Source organism: Canis lupus, chromosome 15 (genome assembly GCF_048164855.1).
Source record: "Canis lupus baileyi chromosome 15, mCanLup2.hap1, whole genome shotgun sequence".
Classification (NCBI taxonomy): Eukaryota; Metazoa; Chordata; class Mammalia; order Carnivora; family Canidae; genus Canis; species Canis lupus.
Window position 1 is genome coordinate 21596661 of NC_132852.1, and position 23504 is coordinate 21620164.

Consider the following 23504-nt stretch of genomic DNA (forward strand, 5'->3'; position numbering starts at 1 on the left):
TCAAGTACACATGGAACTTTCTCCAGAAGAGACCACATACTGGGTCACAAATCGGGTCTGAACCGATACCAAAAGATTGGGATCGTCTCCTGCATATTCTCAGACCATAATGCCTTGAAATTAGAACTAAATCACAACAAGAAGTTTGGAAGGACCTCAAACACGTGGAGGTGAAGGACCATCCTGCTAAAAGGTGAAAGGGTCAACCACGAAATTAAGGAAGAATTAAAAAGATTCATGGAAACTAATGAGAATGAAGATACAACCGTTCAAAATCTTTGGGATGCAGCAAAAGCAGTCCTGAGGGGGAAATACATCGCAATACAAGCATCCATTCAAAAACTGGAAAGAACTCAAATACAAAAGCTAACCTTGCATATAAAGGAGCTAGAGAAAAAACAGCAAATAGATCCTACACCCAGCAGAAGAAGAGAGTTAATAAAGATTCGAGCAGAACTCAACAAAATCAAGACCAGAGAACTGTGGAACAGATCAACAGAATCAGGAGTTGGTTCTTTGAAAGAATTAATAAGATAGATAAACCATTAGCCAGCCTTATTAAAAAGAAGAGAGAGAAGACTCAAATTAATAAAATCATGAATGAGAAAGGAGAGATCACTACCAACACCAAGGAAATACAAACGATTTTAAAAGCATATTATGAACAGCTATACGCCAATAAATTAGGCAATCTAGAAGAAATGGACGCATTCCTGGAAAGCCACAAACTACCAAAACTGGAACAGGAAGAAATAGAAAACCTGAACAGGCCAATAACCAGGGAGGAAATTGAAGCAGTCATCAAAAACCTCCCAAGACACAAGAGTCCAGGGCCAGATGGCTTCCCAGGAGAATTTTATCAAACGTTTAAAGAAGAAATCATACCTATTCTCCTAAAGCTGTTTGGAAAGATAGAAAGAGATGGAGTACTTCCAAATTCGTTCTATGAAGCCAGCATCACCTTAATTCCAAAGCCAGACAAAGACCCCACCAAAAAGGAGAATTACAGACCAATATCCCTGATGAACATGGATGCAAAAATTCTCAACAAGATACTGGCCAATAGGATCCAACAGTACATTAAGAAAATTATTCACCATGACCAAGTAGGATTTATCCCTGGGACACAAGGCTGGTTCAACACCCGTAAAACAATCAATGTGATTCATCATATCAGCAAGAGAAAAACCAAGAACCATATGATCCTCTCATTGGATGCAGAGAAAGCATTTGACAAAATACAGCATCCATTCCTGATCAAAACTCTTCAGAGTGTAGGGATAGAGGGAACATTCCTCGACATCTTAAAAGCCATCTATGAAAAGCCCACAGCAAATATCATTCTCAATGGGGAAGCACTGGGAGCCTTTCCCCTAAGATCAGGAACAAGACAGGGATGTCCACTCTCACCACTGCTGTTCAACATAGTACTGGAAGTCCTAGCCTCAGCAATCAGACAACAAAAAGACATTAAAGGCATTCAAATTGGCAAAGAAGAAGTCAAACTCTCCCTCTTCGCCGATGACATGATACTCTACATAGAAAATCCAAAAGTCTCCACCCCAAGATTGCTAGAACTCATACAGCAATTCGGTAGCATGGCAGGATACAAACTCAATGCCCAGAAGTCAGTGGCATTTCTATACACTAACAATGAGACTGAGGAAAGAGAAATTAAGGAGTCAATCCCATTTACAATTGCACCCAAAAGCATAAGATACCTAGGAATAAACCTCACCAAAGATGTAAAGGATCTATACCCTCAAAACTATAGAACGCTTCTGAAAGAAATTGAGGAAGACACAAAGAGATGGAAAAATATTCCATGCTCATGGATTGGCAGAATTAATATTGTGAAAATGTCAATGTTACCCAGGGCAATATACACGTTTAATGCAATCCCTATCAAAATACCATGGACTTTCTTCAGAGAGTTAGAACAAATTATTTTAAGATTTGTGTGGAATCAGAAAAGACCCCGAATAGCCAGGGGAATTTTACAAAAGAAAACCATATCTGGGGGCATCACAATGCCAGATTTCAGGTTGTACTACAAAGCTGTGGTCATCAAGACAGTGTGGTACTGGCACAAAAACAGACACATAGATCAGTGGAACAGAATAGAGAATCCAGAAGTGGACCCTGAACTTTATGGGCAACTAATAGTCGATAAAGGAGGAAAGACTATCCATTGGAAGAAAGACAGTCTCTTCAATAAATGGTGCTGGGTAAATTGGACATCCACATGCAGAAGAATGAAACTAGACCACTCTCTTTCACCATACACAAAGATAAACTCAAAATGGATGAAAGATCTAAATGTGAGACAAGATTCCATCAAAATCCTAGAGAAGAACACAGGCAACACCCTTTTTGAACTCGGCCATAGTAACTTCTTGCAAGATACATCCACGAAGGCAAAAGAAACAAAAGCAAAAATGAACTATTGGGACTTCATCAAGATAAGAAGCTTTTGCACAGCAAAGGATACAGTCAACAAAACTCAAAGACAACCTACAGAATGGGAGAAGATATTTGCAAATGACATATCAGATAAAGGGCTAGTTTCCAAGATCTATAAAGAACTTATTAAACTCAACACCAAAGAAACAAACGATCCAATCATGAAATGGGCAAAAGACATGAACAGAAATCTCACAGAGGAAGACATAGACATGGCCAACATGCATATGAGAAAATGCTCTGCATCACTTGCCATCAGGGAAATACAAATCAAAACTACAATGAGATACCACCTCACACCAGTGAGAATGGGGCAAATTAACAAGGCAGGAAACAACAAATGTTGGAGAGGATGCGGAGAAAAGGGAACCCTCTTACACTGTTGGTGGGAATGTGAACTGGTGCAGCCACTCTGGAAAACTGTGTGGAGGTTCCTCAAACAGTTAAAAATATACCTGCCCTACGACCCAGCAATTGCACTGTTGGGGATTTACCCCAAAGATACAAATGCAATGAAACGCCGGGACACCTGCACCCCGATGTTTCTAGCAGCAATGTCCACGATAGCCAAACTGTGGAAGGAGCCTCGGTGTCCAACGAAAGATGAATGGATAAAGAAGATGTGGTTTATGTATACAATGGAATATTACTCAGCTATTAGAAATGACAAATACCATTTGCTTCAACGTGGATGGAACTGGAGGGTATTATGCTGAGTGAAGTAAGTCAGTCGGAGAAGGACAAACATTATATGTTCTCATTCATTTGGGGAATATAAATAATAGTGAAAGGGAAAATAAGGGAAGGGAGAAGAAATGTGTGGGAAATATCAGAAAGGGAGACAACGTAAAGACTGCTAACTCTGGGAAACGAACTAGGGGTGGTAGAAGGGGAGGAGGGCGGGGGGTGGGAGTGAATGGGTGACGGGCACTGGGTGTTATTCTGTATGTTAGTAAATTGAACACCAATAATAAAAAAAAAAAGACACAAGAAAAAAAAAGACAAAAAAAAAAAAAAAAAAGGAACTTATTAAACTCAACACCAAAGAAACAAACAATCCAATCATGAAATGGGCAAAAGACATGAAGAGAAATCTCACAGAGGAAGACATAGACATGGCCAACGTGCACATGAGAAAATGCTCTGCATCACTTGCCATCAGGGAAATACAAATCAAAACCACAATGAGATACCACCTCACACCAGTGAGAATGGGAAAACTTAACAAGGCAGGAAACCACAAATGTTGGAGAAGCTGTGGAGAAAGGGGAACCCTCTTACACTGTTGGTGGGAATGTGAACTGATGCAGCCACTCCGGAAAACTGTGTGGAGGTTCCTCAAAGAGTTAAAAATAGACCTGCCCTATGACCCAGCAATTGCACTGTTGAGGATTTACCCCAAAGGTACAGATGCAATGAAACGCCGGGACACCTGCACCCCGATGTTTCTAGCAGCAATGTCCACAATAGCCAAACTGTGGAAGGAGCCTCGGTGTCCATTGAAAGATGAATGGATAAAGAAGATGTGGTTTATGTATACAATGGAATATTCCTCAGCCATTAGAAACGACAAATACCTACCATTTGCTTCAATGTGGATGGAACTGGAGGGTATTATGCTGAGTGAAGTAAGTCAATCGGAGAAGGACAAACATTATATGTTCTCATTCATTTGGGGAATATAAATAATAGTGAAAGGGAATATAAGGGAAGGGATGAGAAATGTGTGGGAAATATCAGAAAGGGAGACAGAACATAAAGACTCCTAACTCTGGGAAATGAACTAGGGGTGGTGGAAGGGGAGGAGGGCAGGGGGTGGGGGTGAATGGATGATGGGCACTGAGGGGGGCACTTGGCAGGATGAGCACTGGGTGTTATTCTGTATGCTGGTAAATTGAACACCAATAAAAAATAAATTTATTAAAAAAATAAAGGTGCATATAGGTTTCAAGCAAAAATATTTTCAGGCCACTGGTTTAGCACATTAGTGGTACTAACCTGTGGCTTAGGAGAAGTCTTAGACCTTCTACCTACCCAGAGTATTTATTAATCCCCCCACATGCAGTAAACAGTAAATGGTAAATATAAGTAAAAATAGTATGTTTATTATTTAAATTCAGCTTCAAGAGAAGTCCCCTATCACCCTATCCCACAAATTTTTTTCTGCTTTTAAATGCCTTTATAGATAGGAAACTTGCCGCTGGCATGATCTCATGGTCGATAAAATAAGAAACTAAGCAATTACAGTACCACACCGATAAGGATACATATTAGGTGTGTTGGCAGCACGTTGAGGGGCATACTAGCCCTTTCTTAGGGTTAGGAGAACTTTTCTAGGTAGCATCTAACCTGAAACTTACAGGTTACATAGAAATGTGGTAGCAGAGAAGTAGGAAAAGCCTGTAGGAGGACTCAAGAGTGTGCAAGCATTCCAGAATCAAGAGACAGTATGTGAACTTGCAGGAAATAAGCCTGTGGTAGAAGTGTGGTGTGTGAAGGTAATGGGTGAGAGATGAAGTATGAGAGCTGAGCAGGACCAGACCATGAAGAGCCTTGTGGAGAAGTTTGGCTTACTTCCTGAAGGCAATGAGGGGCTATGAATACCTTTTAAGCAGAGACATGACATGGTGAGGGATGTTTTTTGTTTTATTTTATTTTAGATTTTATTTATTTATTTATTCATTCATTTATTTATTTATTTTAGAATGAGAGAGAGTGAGCAGGGGGATGGGCTGAGGGAGAGGGAGAGGGAATCTCAAGCAGACTCCTTGCTGAGTGCAGAACCTGAGGTGGGGCTCCACCCTAGGATCCTGAGATCATGACGTGAGTCTAAATTAAGAGTCAGACACCTAACTGAATGGGCCCTCCAGGTGTCCTGGGATGTGTTTTAGAAAGACGTCTCTCTAACTACAGTCTGATAGTATGACCATATGTGCTAGTTTTCTAGGACAGATCCAATTTCTGTCTATGGTCCTGCTATAAACATCAATAGTAAATAAAAATTTACTTTTCAATAATAAAATTTTATTTTGATGATATGTGGTTTTCCAAAATGTGGACTGAAGGAGACAAAGTAGCATAAGGATCTTGGCTGCACTTGGCCGCAGTCTTCTGGAAGCGAGATGACATCTGCATTAAGTGAGTGATAGTGAGGATGGACAGAGTAGAAGAGATATTAGTAGCAGTGATATGTAACAGGTACATACGGAGCAGGTGGTGGTTGATTTGATATGAAGAATGAGAAAGAACAACAAAGGCTATGTATGATACCCAGGTTTCTCCTGTGGCAGCTGGGTAGCTAGCAGACTGTTTACTGAGATACAGAATACCAGAGGATGGATACGTTTGGGAGATGGAGAATAATAACTGAATTTCAGGGACTGTGGAACAAGATGTCTGATGGATGTCTGAGAGGTCCGGTAGACATTTTGCTGTATGGATCTGAACTTCTGAATAGAACTCTGAGCTTCTGATAGAGATTTCAGGGTTGTCTATACATATGGCAACTGAAACAACATGAGTGGACGAGATGGCCCAGAGTGAAGACAGAGAGAAGAGGAGAGATGTGGGGTAGAGTCCTGAGGAACTCCAACACTTGATGCATGTATGAAAGAGTAGCTCACAGGAGAAATGGTGCAGAAGAGGCACAGAAATAGGAAACAAGGAGATGTGGTACCAAAGAAAGGGGGCATTTCAAATGAAGGAAGATGTCAACAGTGTTGAAGGCTGTACAGACTGAGTAATGAAAATAACCAACGGGTCTGACAATAAGGTGACCTTGCAAGAGAGTTTTAGTAAGAAAAAAAACAAAAAAACAAAAAAACCAGGCACGTGTAGCACCTGACAAAGTCGAGTGGGAAAACATCACTTTCCAATAGTCTTAACACTTCAATGTGTGTCTCTGTTAATTGAAAAGAGATATTAGTGGATGAATTAAATCCTTCATTTTATGAGCTAAAGTGTTCCATTTCCTAGAAAACAGAACAATCAATCCAGTAAAGATACGTGTGTCCTTAAAAAAAAAAAAAGCCTACAAAGAGGTTAAGAGTAAGAATGCTCTAAAGAAGACTAGTGAGAAAGATCTTTACTACCTGTGCAGAGGAAGTTTTAAGGTCTCCTTAAATGTCATTACATAGTCAATGGCCTGCTTTTCCTACAGAGAAGGCAGGAACTTGCTGTAACTTTCCCTTTCCTTGCTCTTATAGCCTAAATGCAATCAATTACCTGCTGTCATTTGCCCTACACTATTTTTAGTACCTGCTTTTTATAATTATCAGTCAAATGCCCTGACTGTTAGCTGGTGGGAAGCCAGATGGCAGAAACACAAACTCTGAGGGCTGTGACCTCAGACAGGCAGCATAGGAGTTCGGACCCTGATCTTAGATAGAACCTGTTCTGCACCAAACCTCAGTTTCCCCATCTGTAAGATATGGATGCTAATAGTTATTCTCATCAAGTTGTTCTAAGGCTTAGGTGACACAAGAGGTAGATAAAGCACTTAGTTGACTGGTCCATAGTAAACACTCATATAAAAATTCATCACCAGATAAAGTTTTCTTTTTCTTTCTTCCTTCCTTCCTTCCTTCCTTCCTTCCTTCCTTCCTTCCTTCCTTCCTTTTTCTTTCTCTTTCTTTCTTTCTTTCTTTCTTTCTTTCTTTCTTTCTTTCTTTTTTCTTTCTTTTCTTCTTTCATTATTTATTTATTTATTTTGATGGAATGTCATTTTAAAAAGGCTTTGTGTGTAGGAGAAGCCATTTCAAGGTCAAGATTAAAGTCGTTATCAAAGCTGTAAGAATAAGGCTGATAGTGTGTTTATCAGCAATATTCATTTGCCTGCTGTATTGAAAAACTGGGGATAATCTTCTTATTGTCAATCAACCAGCTTCCTCTTCTGCCACTGCATTAGCAAAAACTCAACTGTCCTTTCCTGCTTTATGTTGTTAATTGATGATTGTTGGCATCACCATTTCCTGCAGAGGAATGTTGGCCTTTTTGGGTATCATTTAAATGTGACAAAGTTTAGCTGAATCTGAAAAAAAAAAAAAAAATTCCAAGTCCCTAGGCACAGGATTTCTTAACTGTGTGATGATGATTGCAGCACATTTAGCCAGAGCTGTCAGAGGCTGGGGGTGTATCCCCTATGCTTAACCATGTTGGACCATCAGCTCACGATGTTTTGGGGAGTGTTAGATGGATTTGCTTTAGGGTTATTAGCACTATGAATTTATTAGGCACCAATAGCAAATGATTAAGGTCATCGGGGTCAGAAAGAAAAGGGCATATACTTTTCTCAGCAGCCAACCAAAGATGACAGTGATAAAAGGTAAACATGTGGGACACCTGAGTGGCTCAGTCAGTTAAGCATCTTTAAGCTCAGGTCAAAATCCCAGGACCCTGGGATGGAGCCCCACATCAGTTTCCTGCTCAGTGGGAGCCTGCTTCTCCCTCTCCTCCTCACTCATGCTCTCTGTTGCTATCTCTGTCTCTCTCTCTCTCAAATAAATAATTAAAAATATTTTTTTTAAAAAGGTAGAAATGCATATAGTATATTTTCACTGTGCAGAAAAATTACAAATTCCTGGTTTGGCTAAAATTACTCCACACGAGGACTATGGAAACATTTGACAAAAATGAAGCTTTCATGTGTTAAGCAGCTACTACCTTGATCTTATTTTTTTAAAATGATGATGATGATGATGATGATGATGATGATTATATTATAGCTCTTATTTATTTATTGAGAGAAAGAGCATGTGCACAGGGCAGAGGGATAGAGGGAGACAGTGAGAGACTGAAACTCAAGCTGACTGAAACTCGCTGAGCAGGGAGCCCAACTGGGGGCTCCATCTCATACCCTGAGATCATGACCTGAGCCAAAATCAAGAGTGGATGCTTAACCACTGAGCCACCCAGGCACCCCTACCAGCCTGATTTTAGCATCTCACTAATTTATTAATGACTATACCTTGGGTAAGGAAGAACAATGACACAGGGATTTAGGGCTATTGACAAAGTGTGAAAAAAGTGACAGATGACAGAATTTAGATAATTAGTATAGAAAATGAAGGCAGAATGAGTTTGAAAAGATTCTGAGAAAGGAGAGAGGACAGAAGTAAAAAATGTAAGAGTGGGAATTTAATGCATCAAAGTCAGACCAGTTCTAGATAATGCCTGACCAAGATAGGAGCCCCTCCTCTGGTCCAAGTGTCGGGTTCTTGCTCATCTGCACTACTGCTACATGACTACAGCTTCTGGAGATGGGACTGGAAGTAAGTTAACTTTATAGCATTTGAAAAATGTGGCAGGATGCTAGCTTACCCTTGGGGGAATGAGTCATTTTGCCTTTTATGGTGAGGAGATACCGATCTGTCTTCCTACATAAATTTTCACACTCATTTAACTGTTTTATGATGTGCTTTGGGATCATTTGGATTCAGAGAATACTGTACATGAGTCAGTATTTTGTGATAATATTTCCTCTTAGATTTTTTTTTACTGTTTTAAAATGTCGTTTCCAGAATTACCTTAAGAGTGGCTCCAGACTGTGTTCTACAAAACCGTGTATTAAAAAAATTCATTGCACACTCAATTGCATAGTAATTCTTAGAATTTTTAATGGCAGGAGTTTGTGAGCTACAGACTGAAATATGATCCAAGACCTATTAGAGCTGACGTTACTTCTATTAATAGTCATCGAAATGGCCCCCAAGCCCCGATGGCTTCTCATGTTCAACTCAAGTCACCCTGAACCGATCACCGAAATTTCAAAGGATTGGCTTATTCTCTTACTCAAAGTTTCACTGATGAATGTTTTTCCCTATTTGGTGTCTGCCTTTGGAAAGATAGCTGCAAGCAAGGACACTCATTAACTCAGTTATATGGGAGGGAGGGTGTGTGTGTGGAAGCGCCAAAGAAAGGCAAACTTTTCTTACTGATGTAAAGTCATTTTTAGAGCTATTGAACCTCTAGAGGAGAAAATGATTTTTAGTGCATGGTCCTTGCCTTGTAGAGTCTGCCACAAACACAGCCACTAACTTTTAAAGATACTATTAAAACAACAACAACAACAACAAACACAGCTGGTAGGCCTAATATTTAAATATTACCCCAACAGGATGCCCAGCAGCTGGTGCTGAATAGCAGGCGAAGTGCATAATAGTGAGAGCGTGAACTGGAAACTTGTTCCTTCTTCTTTCTCTCCCTGGTGGCAGGCAGTGGTGACAGGAGAGAGAGATTGGAGAAGGTGGACTCTTCTAGGTAGGTGAGTGGATGAGATAATGAAGTAAGTTAATTTGGGCTCCACTGGCTTATCTATCTGTTGCTGGCACTTTTGTCTGTACAAACACGGGAAGCCACCTCCTTCGTGAGGGTCGTAATGAAACAATTTACTTGAAATAAGAAAAAAAAAAAAAACTTCACATGCTGCTCACATTTAAATTAGAGTCCTTCCTCTGCAGCGTTGGGTCTTTGTAATCAATGAGTAACAATGGGATAAGAATATACTCCCTGTCTCTGGGAAAGCTGAATTAATTCACTTGTGGTCCACCAGGTGATTTGGATTGTTTTGCTCCTTCATTTCAAATGTGACCATGACAGGCTTTGAGAAGGTTATTATATGTATTGTACTTACAAAAGAGAAAAGCAATTAAAAAACAACAAAACAAAACAAAACAGAAAAATACTATTAGTCTTACAAAACTGTGACTAGCGTTCCCCTACAAGTTTAAAATTCCATTTACTTATGTATTTATTTATTGTTTTCAAGTTTTAATTTAAATTCTAGTTATTTAGCATATACGGTAATATTAGTTTCAGGAGCGGAAGTGATGAATCACTTCCGTACAACACCCAGTGCTCATCACAAGTGTCCTCCTTAATGACCATCCCCCCATCTAGCCCATTTTCCCACTCATCTCCCCTCCAGCAACCTTCAGTTTGTTCTCTATTGTGAAGAGTGTCTTATGGTTTGCTTCCCTCTCTTTTTTTCCCCCTTCCTCAATTCCAACTTTAAAAGTGATTTCTGACTTAAACTTCAAAATGGATGTGGATCAAGTTTTTGAAATATTAGTACCATACTGTTCTGTACCCAATATGAACTCAGACAGGGCAAGCACTTTAATTTGGGACCGTTTGCTTAGTGTCAGGTATATGGGAGTACCAAGTGTTAATTGCTGGTCATCAAGCAGCAATTAAGAGGGACTTGTGCAGGATTGTAATTTTGAACACTAAGTTTGTTTGAAAAACCATTTTGGATGGAAGCATATAGCTTTTTGGGTTTAAACCTCCAAAAGGTTATTCTTCACTTTTCTAATGACTGGTGCCACCCTCTGAAAATCCCCAGTGCTAGGAAACTTATATTTAAGTATGATTAGAGAATCACAGAACTCTTTAAGAGATTATTTCTTTGTGTCCAGGTCACCCCCAGAGAGCACATTTCAACATTTAAAAACCTAAAATCCTGTGGATGCAACATTGTCATTTTCCTTTAGATTATATTCCAAATAACTTCTACGGTGGAGAACTTTTTCCTGCCCAAACTAAATTCCTCCCCTTACATTTTAAGCTTATATATCAGAACCCTGAACCAGGCACTGTCTACCCACCTTGTATAAAGCTATCATTCTCTCTTTCTCGTGGAATGGTGGGATTGAAGAAAAAGCTGTTAGGTCTCGTGTAAAGTGCTAATTTTTCACCTTGACAAACTCAGGAAATTACTGTATTTACTGACATAGTTTTATGACCAATCTTTGAGTCATCCGTTGGAGATTTTACCACTTTTGGCTACAAGGTGAAGAGAAAGTTATGTGGATCTATGGCTCCAAGAGCACTGAGTACTTGGAGAATAAAAACTGTGGGATAATGATTTCACCCAGCAGGCTCTAGGATCCTAGCAGCAGCTTTCTAGGTGATTAAAATTTCAAAGAACACAGATAGCCATTTAAATGTAATGGGATAGAAGATGAAAGTGCTGAGGCTCTTTGGTTATTTACTTAGGATCTGGTCTAGACTTGTTACAGCTAATGTCCAATAATGGGACAATGTCCATTATTAGTCTAAAGCTTTTTCTTAATTTCCATTTTTAATGCAAATCTAATTATCACATTATCACAAACATATTAAACTATTGGGGTGAATATAACAAACAGGAGGTATAATCGTAGCATATTAACCCTTGCTTTCGTTTATATAGTCAGTGCCCTGTTGGAGATCAAGATATATAATATAGTGTTCTTGCTTTTAAAGAACTAAGGCTCTGAAAGGGACAAAAAGTCAGTACAAAAGCATGTGTTTCACAATGTGAGAAGAGAAGAATCACGGAGATGGAAGAAAAATAGTCATTGTTGAGGGGAGACCAGTAAACCCCATGATGAGTATTTTTTTTTTAAGATTTTATTTATTTATTCATAGAGACCAGCTAGAGAGAGAGAGGCAGAGACACAGGCAGAGGGAGAAGCAGGCTCCATGCAGGGAGCCCGATCATGGGTCTCCAGAATCACGCCCTGGGCTGCAAGCGGTGCTAAACCGCTGCGCCACCGGGGCTGCCCCCCTCCCCCATGATGAGTATTGACCACAGTGCTGATTCCCTGGGATGGGGAGAGAGCATGTGGAATTGAAAAAGGAAAGATATTATTTGCATTAGAGAGAGATCTAACCATTTAAAAAAGCAGCGGGAACTGAGCATATAACTCTAAGTGACATGAATGAGAAGACATAGCCAGATTTTTATTAAAAATATTCCAAGTCTTTCCTTGAATTTATAATGACTATTTTTATTGCTTCAAGATTTAGGACTACTGCCATACTGAAAAAAAAAAAATGAGAACAAAAACTTTTCAGTATTCCCAGAAAATTGCCTGGAAGGAGAAAGGGAAGCTATAAGTGATGATGACAAGAAAATGAGTCAAGGTGATAATAGAATTTTCCCATTATTTTAAAGCTGAGGCTGATTTTACATCTTTTATATTGCCTGGTTGTCTTAGGAATGGATCATTTAATTTACCTCTCAACTAAAGAAGAAATGATCATAAGAACTGTATATTTTCATAGTATCTTTCCCTAAAATTTTTATTTTGATTTTCATGTTATCAGTAGGATGAAATGATTAATGCATGGCTTAGGAGGGAAGACCATGCCTTCTAGTCGAGGGACCAGTTTGAAGTCCTGTCTCATCATCACTCTGGGCCTCAGTATCTCATCCTTAGCATTTCAGGCTATTAGAGAAGAGCTGACTCAAGCCATCCGAATAATGGTTCTCTTCCTTGGATTGACCATAGTCTTGCTAGGTCATCTAAAGGCATCCCACCTTCCCATGAAAGAGGTTGTTCCAGGTTACAGGGGAAGAAAGAGGAGAAAGGCAAGCAGCACACATATAGCACATACAGACTAAAACAGATAAACAATCACACTACCCAAGTATGTATGCCGAAGAGAGAGAATAATTGAAAAAAATGATAATCCAGGCAGTCATTTCAGATAGATGGTTGATTAGTTGATTCCTTTATTCATCCCAAACTTATGGAGTATCTACTGTGGATCAGACACTTCTTTAGGGACTAAGACAAACAAGGACTCTTCATTCATGGAGCTTACATTTTAGAGGGGTGAGAGAGCCAATAAACAAGTAAATGCATAGCTAAATAATCTAATTTTTTATTATGCTAATAATTATGAAGAAAGTGAAATATGGCACTGTGATAGTAAAGGGAGAGGGGCTAATTTAAGCAAGCCTGCATCTTTAGGGAAAGCTTCACCATTCAATGAATATTGATTTGATATCTGTGAGGTACTGGAATTGACACCCATTGATCACTGCATCTTTTACCAAAAGTTCTTCCCTTGGTTTCCTGGCTGATTTCCATTTCTGTGATGCCACCTGAGGTGCTGTCCTTTATTAGCTTCCACCTAGAGACTAACTCAGGTGACTGGTATGTGCTCCTCAAGATAGCTGGGTCAGTGATATCACTTGAGATCATATACAGGAAATTGTTTTGTAAATTCTATTCAGCGAATATTCACTATGTATCTTTTCTATGTCAGCCATGCATCAGTGAATCTCTCTCTCTCTCACACAGCCCTTATGGAATTTACATTCTCATAAAGATATATTATGATTCTTTTTCTTTTTTTAAAAAAAGGCCAGAATTTCTGTAATGAAACCATTTTTTTTTTGTGGTGCTCTGTTAATTTGAGATTTCAAAAATTTGTGAAGCAAATACTGCATTGTGTTTATTCATAGGCATTCCTACCCACCATTCTGACACTTTTCATATTTGCTTTACTCTTAATCGGGCTTGGTCACTAAGCAAAGTGAGGTATCTCTATTTCAACTCGATCGGTCAGTGTTTCATATTCTTTGCCTTTTGGCTTACTTCAAGATTTTATTTACCAAGAATCTGTCCATTTTTGCAGTTATTTATTAGACCATAAGCGAGCATGAAGCTATCTCTTCCACATGCCTTATAGTTCAATCCTCTACCTCAAAACAGTTAGGTGGGTCTATTTATCTTTCCTACTTTTTAATGCATTTCAGCAGACTAAGGAATATTGGTTGAAGATGCAGAAACATACATCTTACAAGAAAATGGTTCGGCTTAACATCTTCCACTTTAAGATGGGCATTCTGCCCAAAACATTCACAGCAATAAAATTATTCCTTAGCTTACAATGATTAATGAGAAAAAAGCACCTCTTTACCTCAGCTAAATTCTACAGATGACAGAGCAAATAAGAGAGAAGAATACAAGTTGTTCATGTTTTTTTCATGACCCAGTCTAGGTTAGAATAACCAGAAATGGGTGGGTCGTAGAATTCCCTCTTTCCAGTTGGTGAAAAAACTTCATACCACTATCAACTTGGAAATTGCCCATAGGCAAATGAATAGCACTCAGGTATTTCTAGGTAAGTGATCTGCAGGGAGGAAATGGACCCCCCCCCCGTTTTTTTTTTAAACACCGACTCGATGATCTGGGCTCATGATTTTCTGCAGTGGAAATGACTTAAGGGATATAAAATTAACACAGCACTTTAAGAGTCCCTTGAAAAGTGCTTTGCTCACTTAATCATAAAAGAACACACAGTTTCAAATTAGAAAAGGGACACAGATAAGAACTATAAAATGTCAGGTACAGTGGTCAAATAAATGTTCTTATTGAGAAGACAATAAACTTATCTTGCATTGATGCAAATCTCCTATTTTCCCAATTAAAACTAAGTAAGCTATGAAATTCAGTGAAATTCATCCTAATTCATACTTTTTTTTAAGTGGGCTATACCTTTGTGGTAATTTATAAAGGGTAAGAAGATCCCTTTTGGAGATTACAGTGTGACCAGGCACTTATAGATACTGTCTGTGAGGCTGCAGAGCTTCTAGGGAGGGACAAATGGATGCCTGATAGAATCAGTGGGTCAGCACTGGGATGGTAGTGACAGAGGGAAGTGATGAAGTGAAAAAATAATTCAGACAGGAATCTTTTATTTCAGACAATGGTGCTGTTTTGTAGTGTATTTGTTTTTCCAAAATGTCACTTTCTAATTGTATGTGGCAAGCTAGGCTGCTCTGCGTTTTCTGTTTCCTAAGCTTAGCTAGAGCAATCAGGCAGGTGCATGCAATAATTTTTCCTTTTTTTTTTTTTTTTGCCATTGAATCTATTTTCTTTGTTTTTTTGTTTAAGATTTTATTTATTTATTCATGAGAGACACAAGGAGAGACAGAGACACAGGCAGAGGGAGGAGCAGACTCCCTGCAGGGAGCCCGATGCAGGACTCGATCTCAGGACCCCAGGTTCACGCCCTGAGCCAAAGGCAGACGCTCAACCACTGAGCCACCTAGGGGTCCCTTGAATCTATTTTCTATCCAAAGATTGACTAGACAATGAACCTATGATAGGGAGTTGCATGATGACAAAACATTATATTTTAGCTATCATAGCATTGGTTTTGCTGCTCTTTCTACTGCTGTGATAACCACTGTATTGAAAAGATCTAGATTATACCCAAGGACAGAGTTGTGGCTGAATGGGTTAGAAATCAATCAATCTGAGGTTCTGCAAAACTTAATTCAGAAACTGCTGGATTAAAGTTAGAATCTTGATTTTTTTTTTCCCTTTCAGGAGGCTCTGAGCAAATTTTTCATATTGAAGGACACTAATTAGCCCTTGCCTGTCAGACACAGAAAATTCTGCTTCATTTAGTAGGCCCAGGAGAAGGGCTCCCTGAACTTACTTCAGCATCCAGCTGGAGGGAGTCAGGATTCAGTAGAGCAGCATCTGGGCTGCTAAGGGATTGGGGAGCACTTGGGAGGTTTCCTCCTAAGGACTAAAATACTGCTTGTTGTAAAGATTTCTATGATACCAGGGTCAAGGGGAAAGCAAAACAAGGGTAAGGAATCAATTCTGTGCAGCCAGAATCTCATTTCTTCTGCTGATAAATGCAGTGCTTGGGAATTACTGTTAAGCATGGCTTGCTAAATGTTTTCTCCATTTCTTCCCATTACAATTAAATATGAAAGAAGGAGCTGCATATTTGCTCAAGGATATCGGGTTCCAGATTAAGATACTCCTAACATCTGACTATTCAAAAGATGCTCCTAGGCCAAAATAATTTCTATGAGAATGTAGTAACAGTAAAGCAAAGGGCCAGTTCCATTTTTTTCTCTCTTCCTTTCATTTTCTGGCGTGGCAGCATAAAGAGGCTAGTGTATCTTAGTCAATGCTATCCAGTAGAACTTTCTGTGGTCATGGAAATGTTCTATATCTGCACTTCACAGTAGCCACCAACCATAGGTTGAAATGGTTAATTTCAAGCACTTGAAATGTGGCTAATATGACTGGGAAATCAATTTTAAATTTTATTTAATTTTAGCTAATTTAAATTTAAATAGCTACATGTTGCTAAAGGCTACCACATTGACCAGGAGATTAGAGAGATAGAATAAAGCCATAGGTGTTGCATTTATCTTTGTTGACTAGACTTCTCAGAAGCTAGCATTACAATTGCAATGTCACATGGTGTCACCACTCCACAAAAATGAATTTATTTTGCTTTTTACTTTTTAAACCAAGGGAGGAATGTACATTTTCAGATAGGGTGAGCAATTCAGTGAATATGCCTTCATGAATACTTTAGCTTCTCCCTATTCTGTGTAGTCAATCGATCTCTGAATCATGTGAAGAGAAGTATCTGCTCCTGTGGAAGACATATCATGATACTCAGTAGTAATAGAACACGAATTGTCTGAATGTTGCAATATCTCAGCTTTCTTCAGGATTCAACTTGCATTTTTCAACAGGCCAGGAGAACTGTCAAGTTATTAGATGAGAAGTACTAGGTGAAGTTTTCAAGTGTGGTTAGTTCTTTTGCATTACATTTGTATTTGTAATCAAGCATCCAATAACAGATTTTTAATATTTTTCCCCTGATTGTTTATTATTCCAGTGGGTTTTGTTACATGATTTTTTTTGTGTGTTCATGTTTTGACTATATCATGGCAAACCAAAGTGACACTTCAGACCAAGAACCAGAAATGTCACTCTTTCAGGATGAAAGGGAGAACTTAGCCTCTCTTAATCGCATAAAGATACCAACATTTTTTTCAAAGCATATCATTTATGGAATGGCAAGAAAAAATGCAAAAACATGCAAATATAAATATGAGCTATTGAAATGAGTTTCTATTCCTATGAACATTTTTAGTTATGCACCCTTGTAACTATTCTCAGCATTCTGGCATTATCCAGTGGCTGAAGCATGCATTCCATAAGACATAAATGTGGCTTTTATAAAGAATTATGGCATTTAAGAATAGTAAGCATCACGGTCGCCAACAACATGGCCATCATTGTCCTGTCATCTTCATTCTCCCTGTTGCTGTGCAGAGAAGATTCTGTTGGTAATGTGTTTGAGTGCTGGCAATAGTTAACCAGAGCTGATTATACATCATTTCCCAACTCTGTATTCAGTACCATTATGTTGGGAGCTTGAAATTGGCCACATGAGGGGGTATTTATAACAAATAATTGTCAAGCCCTACAATTCAAGGTTGTTTTATTTTGAGAGAGCAGGTTGTTAAACATTTACCAGCATATCACTAGACATGGAGGTGACCAGTTTGATGCTAATTATAATGGTGAGAAGAGGAGTATTGAAGACAGGAGATCCAAGAACTTTGTCCTCTCTCTAATCCTGTCTTCTCATTTCGAATGACAATTTTCTACATGCCAACAAGGAGGAAATAATATGTATGTCAAAATGTGCCACACTCTGTATAGCCTTTGTGGTAAGCTTTGGATAATATTTAAAAGGCTTTTATATAAGTAGAGCCTGCAGTGTGGGGAGTTAAAAGAAATTCATAACTGAAATGAAAACATTGCAAAGCTGCAGATAAGCTTTGTCACTGACCCATCTCATTTGGGATCCTCCAATCATTGTAATAGTTGCCAAATCCTACCACATTCATGAAGAACGTTGAAATGAATAACTTAAAAATGGCTTTGTACTAGAGCCATCCAAATTAAGCCCTTTAGGAGTTTATAATGGAATTCAACAATACCTAGAAGCAAATATGACCCCTTTCCTGTAATAAAATTAGGTGAGGTTCATTAAATCCTATGCAAGGCTGAGTGCTCCTTCCTGACTGTTAGGTATGGCTGACTACTGCCTATAATTTCAGCCTCCACTCTAGTTGCATGTCCTTCTACACTTGTACTTTTCACCATTCACACAGACTACAATCTCCTCTTGACTCCAGAAATAAAGAGAAGATGAAACTGGGAAGGATTCATAGGTTACGAAGGTTTATAAAGTATTCACACCCTCTGCTTCATGTCCTTCTTGTCACCTTCCTCCTACAAATCTTTTACCAAGATAGAAAGGCCAGTCAGTTTAGATACACAAAATGTGTAAAATATTGTGAGCCTTAAAACTTACCCTCTAATACCATTACTTTCTGGAAAGATGGCAACTATGCTTGTAGTGAGCATATAGAAATATTGAATCACTCTGCTCTATACCTGTAACTAATGTAACATTGTGTGTCAACTATATTTTGATAAAAAACAACAACATTACTCTGGAGATGTTTTTATAAAAAGGAGGTGAAATTGCAGGCCAGATGTCTGAGTGACTTGTTGCAACACTTTTTACTGGAGAGAACTCCCTCATTTCCCCCCTCTCCTTTCTTCATTTTGAACTTTACACACTTCAGTAACCCCTCCCATTTTGTTGTACCATAGTTCTCCTTTTTTCATTTAAAAACATCTTAAAACTCATGTTTTCCAGAATATTTGGAGAGAAAGTATCAGGTGAAGTTACCTACCTTACCTGAATATATATTCAGAAACATCATTCTCCGGGTGCTGTCCATAGAAAATCTCCCTAATGTACGTCAGTATTGCCAATATGAACATATACAACAGTGGACAATCACATTAAGTCAAAAGATCTTTGGGGTGAGTGTGTGTTCAGGAAGGTGCAGTGCCAAATTCTGGAAGCTGATTATGTGGATAGACTGGAAAGCAGGCAGCACTGAAATAAAATCTCTTTGGAAAGTTTTTTCTTTGCAACCAAAATTCTCTTGTAGGTAAAAATCAGCATATGGCAAAATAATAATCCTGTAATTCTGATTCTCTAATGTGGGTAAGCAGGGTTAGAGATAAATAACATTTCAACTTCCCTCTCTCCAGTGGAAGTTCACACATTTCAGAAAGCAATCTACCTTTTGGAGAACATAGCAACAAAAACAGTCTTACTTCAAGTAAAATCCAAATGGTAACAAGTTATCCTACAGTGCTTTGTTTCAGAGCACATTTTAAGAGACTAAAGGAGAAGCAGAAAGAAAGAAAAAACTCTCATAAAACCTCCCCCCGACTCTGACAACCTACAAGACTTAAATAAAACAAAACTGGAGCTGCTTCATGTAACAGATACACAACAGATGCATTCTTACATAATGTTCCATAGTGTTCTGTTTGATTCTAAACAGGCAGGCTTATGAAGCATTGAAGTGAATGCTATTTCCCCCCACAAACCACGCATCTTAATCTAACCTCTAAATGGGCAGAGTCAGAAATCCTATACTTGAACCCCAGTTTCTCTTTGACTAAATTTGAAATTCCATAAGCCTTAGTTTCTTTAGCTACAAAATTAGGAAAACTATCATACCTATTTCACCGGTTTATTACTGCTATTTATTTTTATCTCCAGTCATATTGTGATTCAACATGCTTATCTGCACATCTATTGCCATCATCCTACCCTAATTGCTTGTCCTCTCTCTTGCTTGGACCCTGCTTTAATTCCCTATTGGTCTTCCTCTTTCCTGTCGTTTCTCTATTTCTCATCCTGTCACACAGCAAAGTGATAAAAAAAATAAAAATAAAAATAAATACCCATAAAAACAACTGAATCAGATTATGTTACTTTCTCATCCAAAATTATTCAACATTTTCATTTTGCTCTTAGAATAAAACCTAAACTCCTTTCTTTTTTAAAGATTTCACTTTTATTTTTTTTTCAAAGATTTTTTAACTATTCATGAGAGACAGAGAGGCAGAGACACAGGCAGAGGGAGAAGCAGGCTCCATGCAAGGAGCCCGATGTGGGATTCGATCCCGGGTCCCCAGGATCATGAGCTGGGTTGAAGGCAGCGCCAAACCGCTGAGCCCACCCGGGCTGCCCCCAAACTCCTTTCTAGGACCAACAAGGACTTCAGAGATCTGGCTCCTCCTCTACTTCCATCTCCTTTGGAATGTTGTACTCATTGTCTCTTCGGCCTAGAATGTTCTTTTCCCCCTTAGTTTTGAGTACAGGAGGCTCACTGTCATTCCTTAGGTCCATCCTAAATTATCCTTCTACCTATAGTCCTTGCTCACTGCTCTTCATCTTGGTTGTCCTCTCCTAGCGATTGCCCATCTAATTACCATGCTTATTTATCTTTATCGGTTACATTTATTGAGAGTTGTGGTAGGCAACCTGTCAAGTGCTTTACATGCACTTGCTCTTTGTGTGTGTATGTGGTTTTTTCAAATCGGAATATAATTGACATACAATATCTTATTTTAGGTGTACATAATACTGGCTTGATATTCGTATACATGATGAAATGATCTGCACAATAAGTCTAAGTTACCATCTATCAACATAAAATTATTACGATGTTATTTGCTATATTCCCTGTGCTGTATATTATATTGCCATGATTTAGTTATTTTATAACTGGTAGTTTGTACCTCTTATTCCCTTCGCCAATTCACCCTCCAATCCATCCCTCCAATCCTTTCCTCCTGCTCTGTAACCTACAGTTTGCTCTCTGTATCTAGGAGTCTGTTTCTTTTTTGTTTTATATTTTAGATTCCACATATAAGTGAAACCATATAGTATTTGTCTTTTTTGTCTTATTTCACTTAGCATAATATTCTGTATCCATGTCCTCACAAATGGCAAGATTTCATTTTTTATGGCTGAGTAATATTCTATTATATATATAGAAGATGTGGGATATATATATATATATATAGATAGATAGATATATCCATATGTATATATCTCACATCTTCCTTTTCCATTCATCTATCAATCGATATATAGGTTGCTTCCATAGCTATTACAAATAATCCTGCAGTGAATAATGCTATTACAAATGATGCTACAGGGCAGCCCCAGTGGCGCAGTGGTTTAGCACCGCCTGAAGCCTGGGGTGTGATCCTGGAGATCTGGGATTGAGTCCCACATCAGACTTCCTGTATGGAGCCTGCTTCTCCTCTGCCTGTGTCTCTGCTTCTCTCTCTCTGTCTCTATGAATAAATAAAATCTTTAAAAAACAAAAAAACAAAAAACCCCCACAAATAATGCTACATACATTTCTTCAAATTGATGTTTTCAATTTTTTTTCAGATAAATACTCACAAGTGGAATTGCTGGATTATATTGTAGTTCTATTTTTAATTTTTTCGAGGAACCTCCATACTGCTTTCCACAGTGGCTATACCAATATATCCTCCCATCAACAGTATGAAGGTTTCCTTTTCTCCACATCCTTGCCAAGACTTATTATTTTTGTCTTTTTGATACTGGCCAGTCTAGCAGGTGTGAGGTGATATTCCATTGCAGTTTCGATTGCATTTCCCTGATTAGCAATGTTTAATATATTTTCATTTTCCTGTTGGCCATCTCTATGTCTTTTTTGGAAAAATGTCGATAAGTCTTTTGCCCATTTTGAAATCAGGTTGTTTTTTAAAATTTATTTATTTATTTTTTTATTTTATTTTTTATTTTTTTTTATTGGTGTTCAATTTACTAACATACAGAATAACCCCCAGTGCCCGTCACCCATTCACTCCCACCCCCCACCCTCCTCCCCTTCCAACACCCCTAGTTCGTTTCCCAGAGTTAGCAGTCTTTACGTTTTGTCTCCCTTTCTGATATTTCCCACACATTTCTTCCCCCTTCCCTTATATTCCCTTTCACTATTATTTATATTCCCCAAATGAATGAGAACATATAATGTTTGTCCTTCTCCGACTGGCTTACTTCACTCAGCATAATACCCTCCAGTTCCATCCACGTTGAAGCAAATGGTGGGTATTTGTCATTTCGAATAGCTGAGTAATATTCCATTGTATACATAAACCACATCTTCTTTATCCATTCATCTTTCGTTGGACACCGAGGCTCCTTCCACAGTTTGGCTATTGTGGCCATTGCTGCTATAAACATCGGGGTGCAGGTGTCCCGGCGTTTCACTGCATCTGTATCTTTGAGGTAAATCCCCAGCAGTGCAATTGCTGGGTCGTAGGGCAGGTCTATTTTTAACTGTTTCAGGAACCTCCACACAGTTTTCCAGAGTGGCTGCACCAGTTCACATTCCCACCAACAGTGTAAGAGGGTTCCCTTTTCTCCACATCCTCTCCAGCATTTGTGGTTTCCTGCCTTGTTAATTTGCCCCATTCTCACTGGTGTGAGGTGGTATCTCATTGTGGTTTTGATTTGTATTTCCCTGATGGCAAGTGATGCAGAGCATTTTCTCATGTGCATGTTGGCCATGTCTATGTCTTCCTCTGTGAGATTTCTGTTCATGTCTTTTGCCCATTTCATGATTGGATTGTTTGTTTCTTTGGTGTTGAGTTTAAGAAGTTCTTTATAGATCTTGGAAACTAGCCCTTTATCTGATATGTCATTTGCAAATATCTTCTCCCATTCTGTAGGTTGTCTTTGAGTTTTGTTGACTGTATCCTTTGCTGTGCAAAAGCTTCTGATCTTGATGAAGTCCCAATAATTCATTTTTGCTTTTGTTTCTTTTGCCTTCGTGGATGTATCTTGCAAGAAGTTACTATGGCCGAGTTCAAAAAGGGTGTTGCCTGTGTTCTTCTCTAGGATTTTGATGGAATCTTGTCTCACATTTAGATCTTTCATCCATTTTGAGTTTATCTTTGTGTATGGTGAAAGAGAGTGGTCTAGTTTCATTCTTCTGCATGTGGATGTCCAATTTTCCCAGCACCATTTATTGAAGAGACTGTCTTTCTTCCAATGGATAGTCTTTCCTCCTTTATCGACTATTAGTTGCCCATAAAGTTCAGGGTCCACTTCTGGATTCTCTATTCTGTTCCACTGATCTATGTGTCTGTTTTTGTGCCAGTACCACACTGTCTTGATGACCACAGCTTTGTAGTACAACCTGAAATCTGGTTTTTTAAAATTTATATTGTTTAAGTTCCTTTTATATTTTGGCCATTAGCCAAAATCATGATATGATTTGTAGTTATCTTTTGCCATCCAGGGGGTTGCATTTTCATTTGGCTGGTGGATTACTTCACTGTACAAATGCTTTTAGTTTCATATAATCACATTTGTTTATTTTAACATTTGTTCTCTTTGTACATGAAGAGAATTGATTCAAAAAATATTTTACAGAATGATCGATGTCAAAGAGCTAACTGCAGGGGCACCTGGGTGGCTCAGTGGTTGAGCATCTGCCTTTGGCTCAGGTCAGATCCCAGGGTCCTGGGATCAATTCCCTCATGGGGCTCCCCACAAGTAGCCTGCTTCTC